Genomic DNA, 19,265 nt, shown 5'->3' on the forward strand with positions numbered 1-19,265 from the left:
AAATCCATAACTAAAACTAAGATAAAAGTGTTTTGACCCTATTGTGGGATGTTTCCCAGTGTCACGCAGCTACTCAGCAGGTGTGCAGAGGGAGGGTGAGTTTCAAAACACACTGCACAGCAGATAGGCAAAGAGGAACATGGCAACAAAGCACTGCTGCTCTGCACCTCACTGACTGCACTGACAAACGATAGGGAAAACTTTCCCACAGTGAGAGAAAAAAAGATGGAGAGACGGTGTCGAGCAAGCAAAGAGAGATGTACGGCGAAAGATGGAGAAAGAGAGGAGAAGGGAAGGAGGATCAAAGAAAAGAGAGGAAGACAAAGGAAAGACAAGAAAGATAGATGAGACGAGAGAAAGAGGAAATATCCTTCTTCATTCCTGCATTATGTCTATGTATGTCTGTTTTAACAACAGTGAATCTGGGATCAGAATTTACATGTGATGCCAAAAAACAAGTGAAGAGAACATCAGGAAAGGGAGAAGAGACACAGGCACAGACACAATGATACTGGGGGGTGGAACAGTAATGGAAACACCTGTATAAGCCTTATAACAAATGTTACATTTGTGAAGCCAATAATGTTCAGCTTTTGCTAAGCATATGTCAGAGGTGATGACTTAGCTCTATTTGACCTTTTTTGGATGCTGTAGTTTGTGCTTTTGCTTTGGACCGCATTATTCTGTAAACTGTTGATCCCACACTACAGTACATGTTTATATGGTAACACAACTTCACAAAAATATTACAATCTATGGCCTCAAACATCTCTGTAAAGTTGCATTGACGAGAGAGGTTGCAGTAATCACCTGTTCATGCATATGGACTCAAACATTAGAGATGTGACAGGACTCCATTTCCTGTGAACTGAGGCTCAGAAAACTTGCAACATGCAACACACAATTGGTCAAAGATTTGAAAGTGTGATGTGAATCCAGTGACAACTTGGTGACAATCCATAGCGCAAGTGAAACAGAAGCACATTGTTTTGTTTTTTTACTCAATACTAACTACGTGAATACTTTACTTTGAACAAAAAGGAGCAAAAAAATGATCATCGTGGTCAGTGACTTCACAAGTCTGAGCTTTCAGGGAGTTGAATAAGAAAAATGATGCATGGAAACACATCACTCGGGGAATTAAGCACCTCATCGTGCAACAGTATAGTGAAAACATGGGAAACTATCTACCAGATGTGGTGTGTCACCCAACATAAACAATGATGCACTGTGTTTGCATATGGAAAGTTATACTCAAGGGTGTTTCTTCACAACTTTAAATCATTATCTCAATGCTAGACTATAAAATGTAGCTTCGTTCTCAAAGTAAGTTTACAATTTGTGATCATTCAGATCAAAGTTTATTTATCATTCACATCAGGGACACGACCTCATGTCCTTTATCGAGCTGAACGCAAAATAAGGGATTGTATTGTACATCTATGTCCATTATTTTGTCCAACACCTGTAAAGAAACAAAAATCAATCAATCAAAAAAAAAACGAATATGGGAAGGACAGCGCAAGAGAAAAAGAGAAAATAGTTTTCAGTCCTAATTCAAAAATGAATGAATAAATGTCACTGTTCAGTAGCACATTTGGAAACACCACAAAAACCAATAATGCCACGTCTAGTCAAAAGATGCAAGTACTTCAACTACTGGGAAGTCCTAACAGTAGGGTGGGAGAATAACAAAGACTGTGGGAGTGAAAAGGTCAACATAGTTCACCAGGCCTCGTATTAACGAGTAGCACCACCTTGGAGTTGAGCAGAAGGAAAGGCCGCCAATCATCACCGCTCCTCCAGCGCTGCTGAAATGTGTCAACAAAGCAGTGTGAGAGGAGCATGCTCCACTGTTTGCCCTCCCACACCTGAAGATGATAGAGGGAAGGAGTGCACAAAGAGAGGGGTGAGAGAAAGCAAGGGGAGAATACATGTAGGAGCCCCCCCCACCACCACCACCTGCCTATCACTCTCCCTCCCCCTCCCCCTCCTCCCTCTCAGAATAAAATCCGGTGCCATAAAATGTAAGAGTGGGCAAACAGCTCCTCCCCAGCTTGTCGGGGAGTTTGTTTTAAAGTGGAAATGAGGCTGATGGCGCACTTGGCGATTAGCCCTGCGGCTAACATGAAAGGAGAGGAAAAGACAGCTGCTAATTTTCTCCTTTGACCTTTGGCTCCCGCTGGTATTTCATACAAACGCTGATTTATGGAGGAGCCTAACAGCTCACTGCTACTGGAGGGATTACCGTAAGAGAAAGAGAGGGAGGGGTGGTGAGGGGTGGTGGTGGTGGTGGTGGGGGGGGTAACCTCTAGCACTCAGTATCTGGATTCATTCATTTCATCTTTTTGTTTCTATCTCCGTCCTTTTTACTTCATATGTCCTTCTCCTCTCTCCCATATCTCTGTCGATTTTCCTTTGTTTCTCTGTCTGTACGCCTTAGTGGATTTCAAACGCTTTATCTTTTTCCATCTTTATTTGTAGTCTGTTTGTGTCTGCATGTGTCCTTCATCCTGTCCATCCTCTCACCCTCCTTCTTGTGCTCCCACTCTCTCTATATTTCCACTGTGAAATAACCATTTACAGCACATTAGGTATATGTGTGCGTCTCTTCTTTGTTGTCACACTCTCCATAGATTATCATTACAAACTAGCCGTCTTAAAAACTAACCCAGACATCCTGACGCCCTTTGGTGCAAAAATGAGAAAGATGACACCCTTTTCTGAGCGGAAGCTCTTTCTCATGTGCCGTGCAGTGCCCAGTTGTGAATATGAATGCAAGTTGTGTCCCAGCGCTTTAGCTGCAGGGAGATCCCATCAAAGTCAGTTTCATGCAAATTCCATGTATGGATGAGTCCCGTGTAAGGAGGCCCTGAAAATGGCCTCTGGGGCAACAGAAACCCAGGAAGTGTAGATCCGCCTGCACATTCCCTTCCTCCCCTCCTCTTTATTATAGCCTCTCTGTTGTCCCTCTATTGTTCCCTCCGTTTGTCAAAGGGGGACAGAGGTGCAGTGAACAACCTAAAAAAGCCAGTCACTGGAAAACCCCACTTCAAACATGCATTTTGGATTAGCTAGCAAATCACAGTATGATTGTCCTGGTTATGCATTCGGTTGAGTTATTCAGTCCCAATAAGATAAACAGTTATATTAAACTAAAACTTTGTTTATATGAAGATCAACTGCTCCAGATACATATAAATGTTTCACTTGTAGCAGTGTGCTGAAAATAATCTTAACAACTTATTTAGCCCTCAAGGCTGATTTGTCTTAAAGTGAGGAAAAAGTTTGATCATGCAGTCAAAGTGTTAAAATGGCTTTCACTTCTTTTACTTGTGGCAGACAAAAAATGAACAATACTTAATACTATAATTATTGCTATTAACTCTGTTTATCCATAATTTCAGCCTCATGTCTTTCATAAGAGATGTTTTATTTTCAACCAATGCAAATGTCTACACAAGCCATGTAATGTGTTCAAGTCTATTTTCCCACTTATGATTTTTTAAATAATGACTTGACTGGTAGGTTGTGAGCAGTGCCTTATGTTTCTGAGCATAAGATTTGTAAGTTTATAAATGAAATGAAATGTCGACTTAAAGGATGCACACTGATTACAGAGATTTCTGATGACTGAAACATCCAGGAACCAGCTGCTGCACACTTCATCTCCAATAGGCATTTCTTTTTAAGGCAGATGCTATTTGCTCCCAGGTGTGTGCAGCCAACAATGCTATCAGCACCGGGGATGGATAGCCAATATGGCTAATTACTTTCCTGGACCACTTCAATGAGTCACATGGGAGAAGTTCTGGTAGAAAGGCTTTTTCTTAACACGTGGTTAATGTTGACAAAGGGTCTATTTTAACCCAAGCCATGATATTTTCCTAAACCTAACGAAACTGTGAAAACTGAATTTAATAATAAAAACAAAAACCCCCTAAAAAACCAAGATAAGTCAAATAAATTTAAAAATAAGTAAGTACCAAATTTTGATACACACTGGAGTCAAACTCCTCACTATGTGGCCTTTGTTGCTCATTCCACAAACTTGCCTGACTTTCTAAAGACTTTCTGCTATGGCATTTAATGAGCGCCTGACAGTGGCAGACATTCAGAGCACCACCCATCATATGATGCTTATTAAACAGCACATTGCAACTATTTAAACCATTCTGTTTTTTAATGGCGCCATTGGGTGATCCATACAAATGTAAATAACTGTGTTAGTTGCTGTGTGACTATTTTCACCCATGTTATGTTTGTAAAAATATGTTCAGTTTAATTTAAGCACACTGCCCTTTAAATATCTATGTACATCTCCAGATGTCAGTGCAGTCAAATCGGTTTTAATAATCTAAACCTGTTGTTAAGTTACTCACTTGATTTAGGAAAACAAAATTTTAGGACTCAAAAGAAAAACTATAGGGGTGCCCAGTAGCTCACCTGGTGGAGTGCGAACCATTCAGGGTGAGTCTTTACTGCAGCGGGCTGGGTTTAAATCCAGCCCGGGCCCTTCGCTGCATGTCATCACCTCTCTCACCTGACTTTCCTGTCTCTCTCTCACTGTCACTATTATAATAAAGGCAAAATATAAGCAATACGGTAGGAGGTATAGACAAAATGACTTGTTAAGATGGATGTATGGTTGTTGTAGCAATGATTTATTGCTCTCTTACATGGAAATTCCTTTAACATTAAAATACATAACAAAGCTCAGTTTTAGTTTTTCAGGGCTAAACACATGAGTAACATTCAAAATAAATAAGACTAGGAAGTGAAACAGTCACAACAAGAGCTGCTTGTCACCAGCCAGACACAACAACCATGACAAAACTTGGAGGCAGATGTGCAGCACGCTGAATGGAAGCGACTGAGGATTTCTATAATCATGCCACAGCTCTTCCAGCTAAAAGAAAGAAAATTGTGTTCCTGGGTTTTTGGACTGGAAATTTTGAACATGAAGGATATAGACAACTTTCCAAAGCTGGATAAAAAAGAGCCCGGCTCAGTGACGAGCTTAAACTGTGTCATCTTCATTGAACGGGACAAACATTTGATGGACAGTGGCCAGGGTGATTCTGCAGTGCAACATTTCTTGGTTCTTGACTGTACCATTGCAAAATAGTAACACTTATTAGCATGTTTAAGTTTGATGTTATTACAAATAAAACCCTTGGCTCTCTAGTTTTCAGCTCCCAAGTATCAACTAAACCATCAAATATCATGATATTCATAGTCAATTTAGTGTTATGGTGGAATCTGTTTCTTAAAGAGAAAACTAGAAGGGCTTTGACCCCAAATCAATAAAGTAAATACACTTTAAATCAATTACCAGTAACCATTAGTACCAGTAAACTCAAACTATTGTAATGTATATATAAGGATAAAGCAGAGGGCCAAAATGAAACTCTGCAGCCATGTTCACACACTGCTTGGTTTTAACTGTATCTCTCTCCCCACCTTTTGTTCTCTGTTGTTCTGGATTTCATTCAGAGTTCAAACAGGTTCATTAGCAGAGTGATTACAGTTGGAAGGAGGACATCCATTAAGAAAATGCCAGCGTGTGTGTGCGTATGTGCGCGTGGGTGTGTCTGTCATCATCATGTAAATGTGTGCATGCATGTGTTTGCCTAACCGCGATCACAATGCGTGTGTATCAATCACTCCACTGTGGGTGACGATGAGGAGCTGTTTGTCTTTCTCATAAAAGAGAAAGGGATCAAAAGGGCTGGTCTACCAGCTGGACCTTCAATCACACTGGGACAACGTGACTTTTGAGCCTTGGGCAGCTGGAGCTCTGGGGACTAATGGTGTGCATGTGTGTGTGTTGCACCCATTTAATCAGGGTCCCTGCACAGTTTCCATTTCCAAATTCCATGTTTATCCTACACTTTAAAGGATGATTCTGGTTTATTACAACATGAATCTTATATCCAGCAGTTCCATTAGTTCAATCAACAGCACAAAGTCCGACGAGTCAAGAAATATGAGTCAAACAGTTTATAAAAAAGCCCTAATTTTAGCCAGATTATATAAACTACTTTACGTGGAGATTTTTTTTTTTTATCAAGTAATCTGCCAATTATTACCTTGATTAACAAATTGTTTATTCTATTAAATGTCAAAAAGTATTGAAACAAGCTCAATATAATTTTCCAGAACCCACAGTGACATCTGCGAATGGTTTGTTTTATCTGACCAACAATCCCAAACTCAAAGACTTTTCATTTACTATCAGAGATGACAAAATATTGTATAAAATTGCCACATGAGAAGCTGGAACGAGCCAGTTTTTGGCATTTTTGGTTGAAGAATGAAGTGATTATCAAAATAGTTTCCAGTTGCTGTTCCTTTGATATTTATATTAGACAAGTTTGGTCAATTATTCAACGTTTTCTGTTCTTTCTTTCTACCAAAACAAATTTTGGCTAACCATCTGACTGCTAGTGTTTTTCTGCCTTGTCTAACTTCTTTTTTCGGGGTGGATGGATGGATGGATGGATGGATAGATAGATACTTTATTTATCCCCTAGGAGAAATTCATGTGTCCATTAGCTCATTGTCGATAATAACAGTTAATAATAAATAAACAGTAACTAAATGAGTCCACTCTCTCTGGCTGAGGTGTTGTGTAGCCTGATGGCAGTGGGAACAAAGGATCTCCTCTGCTGCAGCTGTAGATGTCACCATGTCCCCAGAACTCAGCAATGAACTTGCTATGATGATGTTATAAACAATAGAAATGTCGACCAAAACTATGAATGTAAGAACTAAGTTGAAATAAACTGATGAGAGTGACAATGTAATTCTCCATGATTCAATATATAAGCTTCTCTCAAATTGAGTGTTTGAGAATAGTATTAATTATTTTTGCTGTGTATTACAATCCAATGACTATTTTGGGGAGTCTTGGGGTTTAAGATGCTGTCTATGTAATTGCAACATCCCTTGTTCAAGCCTGGCTAAGGACCTATGCTGCATGTCATCCCCCGTGTCTCTGTCTCCTCTATTCTTGCCATCTTACCACTGTGCCCCTGTAAGGATTATATTACCAAACTTGAGGGTTTAAAGGCTGTAGGTTTTCTCTGCAGCTGAATGTGATTTCTTGAAGTGGGTGGTGGTGATTGTAGCTTGACAAGCACTTTGGCCATTGTTGTCTTTATAATACAAGAGGTTATAATACGCCCTCTGAGCAGCGCTACATCTTCACGGCAGATTGGAGGCTGCAGTGAGTCGCTCTCTAGAAGTGACCAGGGCTAGCTCATTAGCATGCTAACTCAAGTACGACATAAGACATGATATAGACAAGAGTAAACATTGGTGCTGCTTTCCGCCGCTGGAGACAACTCTTGCTGAGTAAAGGAATGAAGTTTGATGCTGTACTCACAACGTTTCTTCTAGACTGGTAAGTAAACAGCTCTTAATGCTAACGCTAGCTATGTAGCAATAGTAAAACTAACAAATACCTCCTTAAATAATTAAGCGCTATTAAGTGAGAGGTGGGATAGGGAAAAGGATACTTATTTGATGACATGTATAAATACAATGTGCTTGATCACATCTCAAAAATAAACTTTTCAAGGAAATTATAATACAGATAAACTGCTTGAAAGCCAGGATAAGCTTAACCCTAATATTTCAATCCAGCCACTGCAAACTCAGCCCAAACACCAAACCGTGCAGTGTACTTTAAAAGGCATAAACATGTACTTACCCATTGCTGCACATGAGCTGTATTCTCACAGTGTTTCCGCCAAAACATCAGCTGACACCTCTGAGAAACAAACACAAACGCTGAATTATTTCCAAGTAAACAAAAACAAATTCCACATCCTCTTATCTTTCCTAACTTTTTGCAAGTTGTATCATTTACTCAAGCCAACACAGGTTGTTCCCGCACTGACACTCATTTGTAGCTGGCTGTGTAACCCGGTGTGGCTGTGGGATCATCTGTGATATGGCACAGATGAAAATACTAGCTGCATGTTGTCAAATGAACAGGAATGCACAAGCTATTGCAACCAGGGTTCAGCAGCTACACAGACGAGATGAGAGTTCAAAATTCTTGCACATTCTTGTCAAAGCATTCCAAAGACATAACTTATCATGTTTCCTCCATATTTTCAAAATGTCACCCTACTTGCTTTTCTGCCTGATATAAATCACACTTCTGCTTCACAAAGAAGAGTAGATTTTACCTGGGTGTGTGTAAGCGCATACATTCGCAAGATGTGGGACGCTATAGTGTGTGTGTGTGTGTGTGTGTGCGTGCGCGTGCAAATGTGGAGATCAAGGCTGCCGCTGAAGCATGACTGCAGAGTTTTAAGAGCTTCACACGCCTGTTGAACCTGTCATGTTGACAGTTATTGTCTGTGAGCCTTGTTCGTACTGCCCCTTCTTCTGAGAATATCACTTCCTGTTTTTGAAACACAATGATTTCCTCATCAAGTACAAACACGGATGATCCAGAGCGGTGCTTTCCATGGTGCCACCATAATGGATGACCTATCCTTTATAGCTCTGAGAGCGCATGAGCTGGTTTCACACAGTTGACCAGCTGAGTTGTTAGCTGACGCTGAGTCTCATCTGGGATTTGAGCATTTCTACATTACTCTGACTCCACACTGAGGTTACAGGATACTCATTTCTGAGTTTTGACAGTCGGGTCATTAGCCATCACAACTGGACCCATGAAAAAAAGACAGCCAACACTTGTTTGTTTAGCCTAACGGTGGACGAACATGACACTGAGTGTGTGAGAGCTGCTGATGACAACATGAACAACATATATCATCTGGTAGGAAGCAGTGTTAACATTACCAAGCTAGGCTAGCTAGCTTCCACTTTCTGCTTAAAATAGAAACTTAACAACAGCTGTGACAAGGATTCAAATTTTTTGCTTGACTTTAATTTGATAAACTGTATCAAATATTACCCTTATCCCTCATCTGGTTATGATACATGGGCCTTTGGGAGTCACTTTGAAATGTTTATCTGTTTCAACATGGAGACATTACTGAGCTGAACTTCAACTTGGCTGAACAGTGCAGTACGCCTGAGGAGAGACGTTACAACCAACAACTCTTTGACACCTATGTCTGTTTATTTGTGTCTGTGACATACCTACTGTAAGTATTATAAGCATTATGAGGATGCTAGGGGTGGGTGTGACTCTGTTTGCATGTGTCATGACATCACTCAGTGTGTTCCCGGTCTTTCTGAGGACTCTGTGGGTAAACAGGTTGTGAGAAGAGGTTTTGTAACAACAGATCAAAGGAGGAGGTGTGTTGCAAATGAAGTGAATAACAGTGTAGGGAAAGAGATAACCGGTGTGGCGACTGCAACCCTGCCAACTTGTTCAAAGGTGGAGGAGAGGTTGACGCAACATCTAAATATATCCGGCTGTGTGTTTAAGAGCTCTGTCGTTACCTTGTATGTCCAGTTTTAGTGGAGGACTGAAGGATTATAATATGTCTTCTATGGATTTAGAACATTTTTGAAGCCAAGACTCAGGCAGACCTTTCAAAGCCTGTTGTGTAATTTCAAAAATGCATGGTCACCAAAGCAGAACTCAGAATAGTGAGAAGTTGGTGGAAGGTTTTTGACCCTGCAGCAGTGATAGCTAAATGCATGGAAACAGCTTGGGAATGGTTTCAGACACATTCTTTAGGCAGCCTCAAAAAAGGTTGCTTTTCTTTTTTTTTTTTTAGTCTCTTTGGAATCTGAATGATATTTCAGTCAAAAGGCGAGAGCAAAAGCCTGTGGTTGTGTGGGTGAAATTCGGATACCATCCAACGTTCAAAGCCTTGAAATACATATGCCACACAATGTTAAAGCATTCCTTTTCACAATTTACAATGCATAAACATGATGGTTTACAGAGGCCCAGGGTGATTATTTGCACTGAGGTCTAGTTTCAGCTATTTCAGGCTTTCTTGAGGCCGCCCCACAAAGTGGTTCTTGAAAGTGTTAAACCACTGGCCCCCCAACCTTGGTGAACACAAAACACTGACTGTTTAGACTTCAAATATCCAACACAGATTGTCCAGACAGCACAAGCTACAAAGAGCAACTCACGCCTAAATGAGACAAAAATAAACCGTTCGGGCCTTTGTGCTGTTTAATTGCCTTCAGCATTTCACACATTTCAGATTTTTATGAATGAGAGAGGTCTGCTTAACTTTCAAATGTAAGCGCCATCTCTGTGATTTCCTGACAGCAATGTATTGTTCCTGATAAAAGACGTGACATATAAATCACAATACTGTTTAAGATAAAGTCTGACAAGTTACACCTTAAAACTCGACTTTGCTCCGGGTCATGTATTCGTGGCATCGTCTTTCTGCATATACAGAACATGAACTTACTGTCAGCAGCTCTGATAACACAAGAGAGAATGCACCAATTTCTCATTTTTCAAAAGTTGTGAAAAACCTAAGCAGAGCAGCATCTCCACAAGGGCCCCACTGATCTTGAAAGACTGTGACTTCTCAGTTTGCATTTGATACGGTGTCTTTTTAGCAGCCACACGAGAAAGCCAGTTACGGGAAAACTGCAAAAGGGAGAGACAGGACGAGCTCCTGGGCCTTCAGAAGTCTTGTCAAAAGCTTTTCCTTTCTATGCTTTGTCCCACCGATATTCATCTTGCCAGTTGAAAAGTGAAGACGGCAAAAACTTCGGGCTTGAAAAGAACTTTTCAACTTCTAAGAGGCACCTCGCAACAGGATTGAATATTTGAAAAAAGAGAGAGAGAGAGAAAAAAAAAAGCCTGAAACAGAAGGAATGGAAGGGACTTCCACACTGAGAGGCATGTTAAAGAATCAGATACCGCGTTTGGAAAATGGAGCGAAGATGAATATGGCATTGTCCTCTGGTGAAAAGAGGAACCAGACGCATAGAGAGTGTGTTGATTCTGGCGTGCTTTGTGTGCTCACATCCCTAAAATCAATGTGACATATCCCAATAAATATATACTTAAGCTTTCTATATAACCTCAGTCTAAATGAGCCTGAGTGTGTGTGTGTGTGTGTGTGTAAACAGATATAAACAGATGTAATAGAAAGGGCGAGATGTGTGTGTACGTGTGTGCGGTGCTGTGCATATGTTTATGTATTAGCGTCAACCATCAGTAACACCTTGTTATACAGAATTCTTCTCAGAAGTGGCGTCCTGCAGGCGCGCCATTAAAAGAAAAGTTTAATAAAGTCTGAACACCATTTATTTTATCTGGAAGATCAGTGAGGCCTTTCAAAATTTGCAGAGCAAAAACTTTCACTCCACATCTTTTTACCTCGACTCTGCTCGTCTCTCAAAAGAAAGCTGACTTCATCACCACACCTCGAGAGTTTGACGAAAATGAATGCTAAGCTCTTGAATCCTTTCTTTCTTTCGCTCAACGGAAAATGAATAAATGATATTCCTCCCTTTAATCGACGCACTCAGCGATAACAAAGAGACTTTGAGACACTTTGAGGACACCTAACGATCAGAAGCATCAGGAGGTGCTCTTCGTTTTCGTTGACGGACAGGCAGATCAAAAAGCAAGCCCCTTAAATGCTTCTACCCACTTTAGAATAATCTCGCTTTTTCCCTCTTTCAAGCACAAAGTGGGAAGAGAGAATAATCGTTTCATCTTTACTCTCTTTTCCAGTTTCAAAGTTATTTTGCCCGTGATAAAGCGCTCTGTATTGACGACTTCGAAGGTGCCTTGTCTCTTGAAAGAAGTGACATTTTATCTATATATAGTGTTAGAGTGTGCTTCAATTTAACTTTGTCTGGCACAGAGCGCGTCTAGTGTTGATGTGGCTGACAGCTGCTGGTTGAAAGACACGGGGAAAGAACTGAAGATTCAAATGAAGTTTTGCCATGACGACAGGGGCTTGATGTATGCTAATCAATCGATGGGGTAGAAAATATGCTTGCTGGTGGAGAGAGAAAAGGGAAAAAGTGTGAGTGACAGAAACTTGTCAGACAGCACTCACCGAGATATCAAAAAGTCGCAAAGTTTGCGTCGCCACACAAGAGCCCAAATCGCATGTGGTATATGCTACAAAAGGTTTGAGTTGAAACACGTTGCATTTGATATAAAGGAAGAGAAATTGGGACAATTCTCCATATGGTGTGGCAGAAAGTAAGAATCTTCTTTTTTTTTGACAAGAGAGGGGGGCAGGCTTTGTCTCTCTGACACCTATGGTGAATTCCTGAGAAAATTCTCCATCGAGGTCTGTCTGAACTTCTCCCATCCTTCAAAAGGACGCGGGCCATAGGATGTGGAATTTACATCACAAAAGACCCTGAACTGTCCCAGCAAGTAAAGGTATGACGGATGATCAAACAGGCACATCAGAACAAATATATAAAACATCAACGTATAATAGAACAGATTGTGGGAGACGGACAAGACATCTGCTTTAAAGAACGCTCAGCTGAGGCTAAAAATATTCTTTTCACTATAGTTTATCAGACTTGTTTAGAGTAATCTCGTAGCCAGACGAGTACAAGTTTACCACCTTGAAGCTGCTCTCCAGGCTACCTGACATGGAGCGTTGGGGTAAAACCACAACATCTGAGCTGCTGCTGTTCATTTCAGCGTTCAGCTCAGCAGCCGGAGCTTTCATAACACAGTAAAAAAAAAAAGAATCCATTCCAGATGTGGATCCCTGTGGAATTCCAGGAAACGCATACTATCTCCACTGATCTGTTCATCCCCATGTATGTCTCATATGTGTCAAAAACAACAGGTTAGGATGACTCAGACAGTAAATTCAATCACTGGTGAATAATGGCAGAGACACGCCGCGCTGGACCTGTCATGTTTCATGTCTTAAACGTGGACTTATCAAAGTATTTCTGGCCTCCGCTCTATATGGAGGTCCTTAATTGCATGTTGTTAAGCCGCTACATGTGAAGATTTAATCATGGGCCTTTCTGTTAATCAAAACAGACCCACATCATTAAGAAAAAACAAACATGAGAGTGTCATAAAAATTTTAAAGCCTGCAGAGGAGAGTGAGGAGACTCAGCTTTTCTCTTTTTTTTCCTTGAATGTCGGGACCACAAATGTTTCTTCCAAGCTCAATGTTAGAGCAATAAATCCTCACATACTAACAACCGCACTCATGTATACAATCTCTGACTCACATTTACGCTCACAGAATAGATGTGCTCATGTTGGCACACACACACAGACACACACAAGGAGCTGTGTTATCACCAAATGTGATTAACACTGTAAAACGATTAACATCAGGGTATTTATTCAAATCTAGACATCAAACACATTCTTTCTACTGTTTTATCTCCACAGATCACAGAAGTTACTGTCAGGGGAGAAAGGCGCCTTCCGATCGGCTCAGCGTCCAGCGCGGCCGGCCAAACAAGGCCCGCGCTTTCAGAACGACTCTCTCGCTCTCTTTCATCATTTACAGAGGGAGCGTGCCGTGCCAGCACCGTCCTCCTCTAGAACAAGGCCGCTCGCTGTCGGGAGGACAATGGACAGTAGAGCCGGAGGTGGCAGTGGACTCATTGTGACGGGTGATGTCACCGGCATCAGACCCCGACGCTGCCAGACACCGAGCGGAGGGTCGACGGGTCAAGAGTGAGGGCGGACGGCAGAATGGTAACAGTGACACGAGGCATGAATGGAGAGTGTGTGTGTCTCTGTGTGTGCTCGTGGCTGAAAGAAATATGCCCTCTAGATAAGCCAAATATACACAGTCATGTATAGAAACAGAAGGAATGAGGGAGATCCAGACAAGACGAGCTTTTGAGCTACTGCAGGCTGGTGATGGCTCCTGATAAAACAATCATGTGGCTTGTAAAGTTGACTCAGTGCACAGCCCTGGATATAGGACAACAGTTTTGTCACCCTCTTCAACTCTCACTGCAGAGAAAGGCAGTTCAAAGTCCAACAGGAGTTACAACACTAATATTCTATCTGTGAGCAACATCTTCGCATAATAATTAGTAAGTCAAAGACATACACACGTTAATTTACTGATAAATTGTCAGATACAACGCATCCTTTTGTTTTCATGCTCATCCATAATCTATTATAACAGTACATAGATATACACTAGAAGGCAGAGTGAGTTCAAAATGTATTTTTCCTTTTTCCACTTTGTCTCATATAATACAAATAAATCATGTTTCTGAGAGATTATTTTAACAGCTTGGTATATTTCAGCCACGAGCAGAGCAGTGTGAGTGTCAGATACTCTGGAGGACCACAAAAAGCATTTTAAATCAGCTATTAGGGCCCTTGCCTCAGATTCAGGCCCCCTAGTGGAAATTTACTGTATTAGTACATTTCTGAGAGAGTTTAAAAGTCAGTCATGTTGCTTTTACTTGAGGGAGATTTTACAAAAGTATTTTTTTTTACTGCACTACATTAGATTTTAACAAGACAGATAATGCTGGATTTCCAGAAGTAGAGGTGAACAAGTGGAAACTGCTCAGCTGAAGGGAGATTTTCTCAGTGAGGAACAGAATGATTAGGGTTAGCACTTGTTGTGCTGCACCTCAAACATCTGTTAGAACTGCATGGCAACGATCACATCCACAATTGTTCTGGTTCTTTTCCCTTCAGAACAGCACAATAAAACTAATTCCTACTCACAGGATAGTTGAGAGTAGCTACTTTCTACTTTTACTTAATTGCAAAATGTATACACAACAGAATAAGTTTACCAGTAATAAGTACTGCACTACACTACAGTAGTAGCAGTACAGAGTACTACACTGCCTGTGGCGGTTTTCCACAGTGTGGACGGTAGAGTTCCTGATTAATGAAAGGGTTGTATAATGTCTTTATACAAAGAGCTTTGCCAAGTCATGAAAATAACCCTTGATGATGTCATACTGACATCATCAGAGGTTATTTGAGTTCGGGATTAGAGACAATCAGCTGTTAATGTGTGGGAAGGAATTAAGACATATTTTCAGAGGTTAATTCATCCATTCATTAACCATAGCTCTCATCCTTTTAGGGTCGCAAAGGGGCTGGAGCCAATCCCAGCTCATATTGGGCGAGGGCAGAGTACACCCTGAGACAGGTCGCCAGTCATCAGTCAATCACTAGGCTGACATATAGTGACAAACAACCATTCACACTCACAGACAATTAAGAGTCACCAGATAACCTAACCTGCATGTCTTTGGATTGTGGGAGGGGGCCGAGGAGAACAGGCAGCATGTCTGAAACTGACAGTCCCAACATAGCAGCGCCTATAATATTTTCAGTGGTGAATTTAATGCACTTTTCAGAGTGGGTGAATTGGAAAACACTGTTAAACTAGGTGAAAAACATGCGGATGAGATTTATGTTGGGACTTTGTTCCATCAGTTGTCTCCACAGTCACACTACACTGGGATGATCAATTGTCATGCTGATGCTTGTTTTCATGTCTGATTCCCCACATCCGTGGGATCGGGTTTATATTTACCTGTGCTCCTGTTTAATATCAGCTAAGTCAAGTATTTCTACCTGAATTTCCACCAGTAGCAACATTTAGCGGCCAGTGTTTCTGCTGTGTTGTAGACACACTCAAGAATGCAAAACAATCCTCTCCGTCTGCTGATTTGTAAATTGAAAAAGAGAACAAGAATACCAACAAGGATGCCGTTGACATTACAACCATAACACACATTGTTTCTGTCTACCTGTCTGGAAGAAGCAGAGTAAACACATCCAACCACCCAGTCACCCACCCAGCCCATGCCCACTTTCTCTGGTATAATTTGTTGTTTTAGTAATTACAGACACAGCTTAGCTGTGGCTGGCAAAATGTTTGCCGTTGTTTAAAACAATTAAACCAGCCTGAATTCACCATTGTGTTAAACCTAATGGCCAAAAAGAGGCTTTGGACTTTTTAGTTTTGTTGGCGTACATCTTAACATACAAACCTGAGGGTACAAGTTCCTTAAAGGACGAGTTTGACTTTTTTTTTTAATACCACTTTCATATCTGTTTGTGAAACAATTCCAGCAGATCAACTCCCATAAAACCATAACTTATCACTTTTTGTATTAAGAGAAAAATGAAACCAATTCATTTTCCTAAAGAAGAAAAGATGTTGCTGCTTTTTCAGATCACATCTGCATGTGGTTCAGAGCACAAATTATTGCCTAGAGGAGTAATGACCTTTGCATTTGTGCACAAGCTCAGTGGTTTCACCTTTAAAGCTGGTGATGACTTTTCCAATGAAATCTTTTGTCCTTCATTATACATTTAACTGGAGAAAGGTCTTGTAAAACAATGGCTTGAAGTCATTTGGCAGAAGACTGTCCTCCCAAGCCAAATGATAGCATTATTCATTGCAGCAAATACCCCCCAAAAACATACTCTATGTTTATGTTCAAATGAAAAAGAAAAACCTCTAGTGGCCGTAGATGTGATGACACTAAAAAAGGATGTAATGTTGTTATAGAGTCACAAAGTCTACAGAGGGAGGAAGTTGGCGTAGGTTGAATGGGTAAACAACACACTGGACTATGACATGGGAGATCACTATTTTGCTTCCTCTTTCCTACCAGCAGTCAACTTTGGTTTCTTTAAAACCATGACCACAATCGTTCCCTAACCAAGTCGTTTTTGTGCCTAAACCTAACCAAACCCTGACCACGGTGGTGTTCAATTCAAAAACAGGTTTATTTTTCCTCGGTTTTGGAAGCCATACTGACGGATGATGTCGTCCTGCCAATACGGGGGTCAGATCACAGCGGAGGGGTCAACAGTGTTTTTTTTGTCACTTTATCTGAAGGACTTGTTGAATACCGGTCCGGACTCATGTTCAAGAAAGGTACCACGACAGAGTTATTATGTTTATATATGATGCTTTTACATTCATCTCTGTACATAAGCTAAAGATATTCTGATAAGACGGACTGAGTGCAGTGTCATCCAACCAGAATTCTTTAGTCAAAACGTCTAATAACCAACAAATAAAAGTGACAGTAAAATGAAAAAGAGCTTTCTCTATAAGTATCAGGTTAAATGCAGGAATGGATGAAAACCGAACATGGGACTTAAAAAAAAATACGATTTAGCTATTTTTACAACTATACATCACATTTATTACATTTCTAAGAGCAACTGACTTGAAACCATTGAACATTTTCAAAGTTTTTGAAGCTGCATACAAATAAAAGCGGAGATGCAAGATGTCTGCTATGTAAGTCTTCAGTCTTTCATCTTATTTTTATGCAGCTGCTTCAGCTGTATAAGCGATCCCAGCTATGGAAACACTACTTGTGTGTACGTGTGGGAACATCAAAACAGTTTTAATTGTGGCTAATCCTGGACTAAGATTATTTCTAATGGGAAATCTTCAGTGGAGATGCTTCAGCTCAACTTCCATCTGGGATTATTGAACTCTTTCATTCACAGGCTTATATCTCAGTGTGGATAATCAGCCTTTCGTGTCTTGGATTGCCATTTAAAAAAAATATAAATAAATAAGTAAATAAGATATATGTGGTTCTGTGTTTCTGGTTTGCATCTCCACATGCACACACACACACACACACACACACACACACGCACTTGTTTATGTACTGTAATGTGGTGATACTGTAACCTTCCTAGATGTAGCCTAGTGTGAATTTGAGATGTGTTCTTCATTTTTTTTTTGTTTTTTTTTTTTTGCTTTTTGGAAAGGAACATGAGGCCTAGGACGCCCATGTAGGTCAAAAACAAATCCTGCGCCTCAAGCTGGGAAGCCAGAAACTTCTTTGAGCATCTGAGGGAAAGGAGCAGGAGCACTGAGTTTCTTCCAGGTGCTGCTTTTCACAGTGGTAATCCTGCCACGGCGTGACTGTGATTTTTACAGAAAATCTCTCCAAACAGGGCCCAGATGGTGGGAGGTAGAAGCACACACACATACACAGAAAGCACATTCATTCACAGACACACACACACACACACACACACACACACAAGACTGTATACAGACACAGGCGTACACTTGCGCTTATAAAGTACAAAGCTCAGGCACACACACGCACACACACACACACACACACACACACACACACACGCTAAGACTAAAGGTGAGAACTGACTTGTTGCTCCTGGGTGGTCTCTGTGTAAAGATAAGGGCAGGCAGGAATAAAGCCTGTTGGTTACATTGAGGCACAAGTTTGGGACTGTTTCGTTATGTTCCTCTTTTATACACATGTGGAATTTCTGCGGCAAAAATAAGAGCTTGTTCTTTTCTAAGTTTAGCTGCGATTACAGAGGGCTCTCTTAATGACAATGAGTCAGGACTGAAGCTGTGTAAACCTCCTCCTCGGCTCTATTTCTACTCTCATCAGCTCTGTTTGTGGAGGAGTTATACGTGTCCTAATACGAGAGACACCTCTGCTTTGTATTGGTGCTGGTCAGGCATGAAGATCCTGACAGTGGTTAGCATGTGGAGGATGTGGATATGGAGGACGTTTGAAATGAAGAGATAAAAGAGTTAATCTTCTACCGTTCCTAAACCGATTCCCTCCATAGCTCCCTATTTATGTACAAGGAAAAGAAAGGAAAAAAAAAAAAAAAAAACTTGCTCCATCTCTCTCAGCCTTTCTCCATCTCTCCCTTTCTGTTTCATGTGGTTACTGGAACAACAATGTACATTCTGAGTGCTAGGCCTTTGATGTTGTTGCATTCACCGAGCCGTCTTAAACCGGAGGAGAAAAAGACGCAGGAGAGATTCTGTGGTGTGCTTTTGCTCTCTCTCCCTCTTTCCATCTCTCTCTCTCACTGGCAAGGCATCTGACATCTCCCGGCAAAAGACAAATTCGGTTTCGCCTGTTAAGTCGTCAGTCAAAGCTGTGCAAGATTTTTTTTTTTTCTTTCTTGCTCTCTCTCTCTCTCTCTCTGCCTCTTTCTCTTCCTCTCTCTCTCTGTCTTTGCTTCATTTCCGTGGATGCGGTGTTGTGAAGGCCGCTTACATGCTTTTCAAACAATAACAGTTCAGCCCCCCCCACACACACACACACACCCCACACCCCCACCGCAAGTTTCCTCTCTGCCAGAACCCTACACATGCCAGCACATCCTTTAGAGAGCCTTGAACCGACAACAAACGCTAAGCATTTTCACTGCCGAGAGAAAAGAGGGGCCCATCCGCAAGCCCCTGTGTAATTAAACTAGATCTAATACTGTTATATGTTTCTCTTAGTGAGGAGGAGCGTTTCAGGGGCCTCTTTCGCACAGCAGTGAATAGCTGTTTCCCGGTCAGCACAAAGCCCTGCACAGAGAAGAATAAAGCTATAGG

The 19,265-nt window shown here is 41.1% G+C and overlaps 1 protein-coding gene and 1 long non-coding RNA gene across 4 annotated transcripts in view; one reads left to right on the plus strand and one right to left on the minus strand.

The window, feature by feature from the left end:
• The window catches only part of LOC130166357 (axin-2-like), an 82,778-nt gene that overhangs the window by 25,932 nt on the left and 37,581 nt on the right, over positions 1 to 19,265 (minus strand). For all 3 annotated transcript variants that reach the window (XM_056371917.1, XM_056371914.1, XM_056371916.1), the window contains one exon: positions 7,718 to 7,777. The gene's annotated coding sequence lies outside the window, so the exon portion shown is untranslated. The remainder of the gene's footprint in view (positions 1 to 7,717; positions 7,778 to 19,265) is intronic.
• Positions 7,084 to 17,471, plus strand: LOC130166358 (uncharacterized). The gene is made up of 3 exons (XR_008827136.1): positions 7,084 to 7,408; positions 13,310 to 13,621; positions 14,991 to 17,471. It is a non-coding gene; the product is annotated as an uncharacterized LOC130166358 (long non-coding RNA).

This window comes from Seriola aureovittata, chromosome 3 (assembly GCF_021018895.1).
Source record: "Seriola aureovittata isolate HTS-2021-v1 ecotype China chromosome 3, ASM2101889v1, whole genome shotgun sequence".
Classification (NCBI taxonomy): Eukaryota; Metazoa; Chordata; class Actinopteri; order Carangiformes; family Carangidae; genus Seriola; species Seriola aureovittata.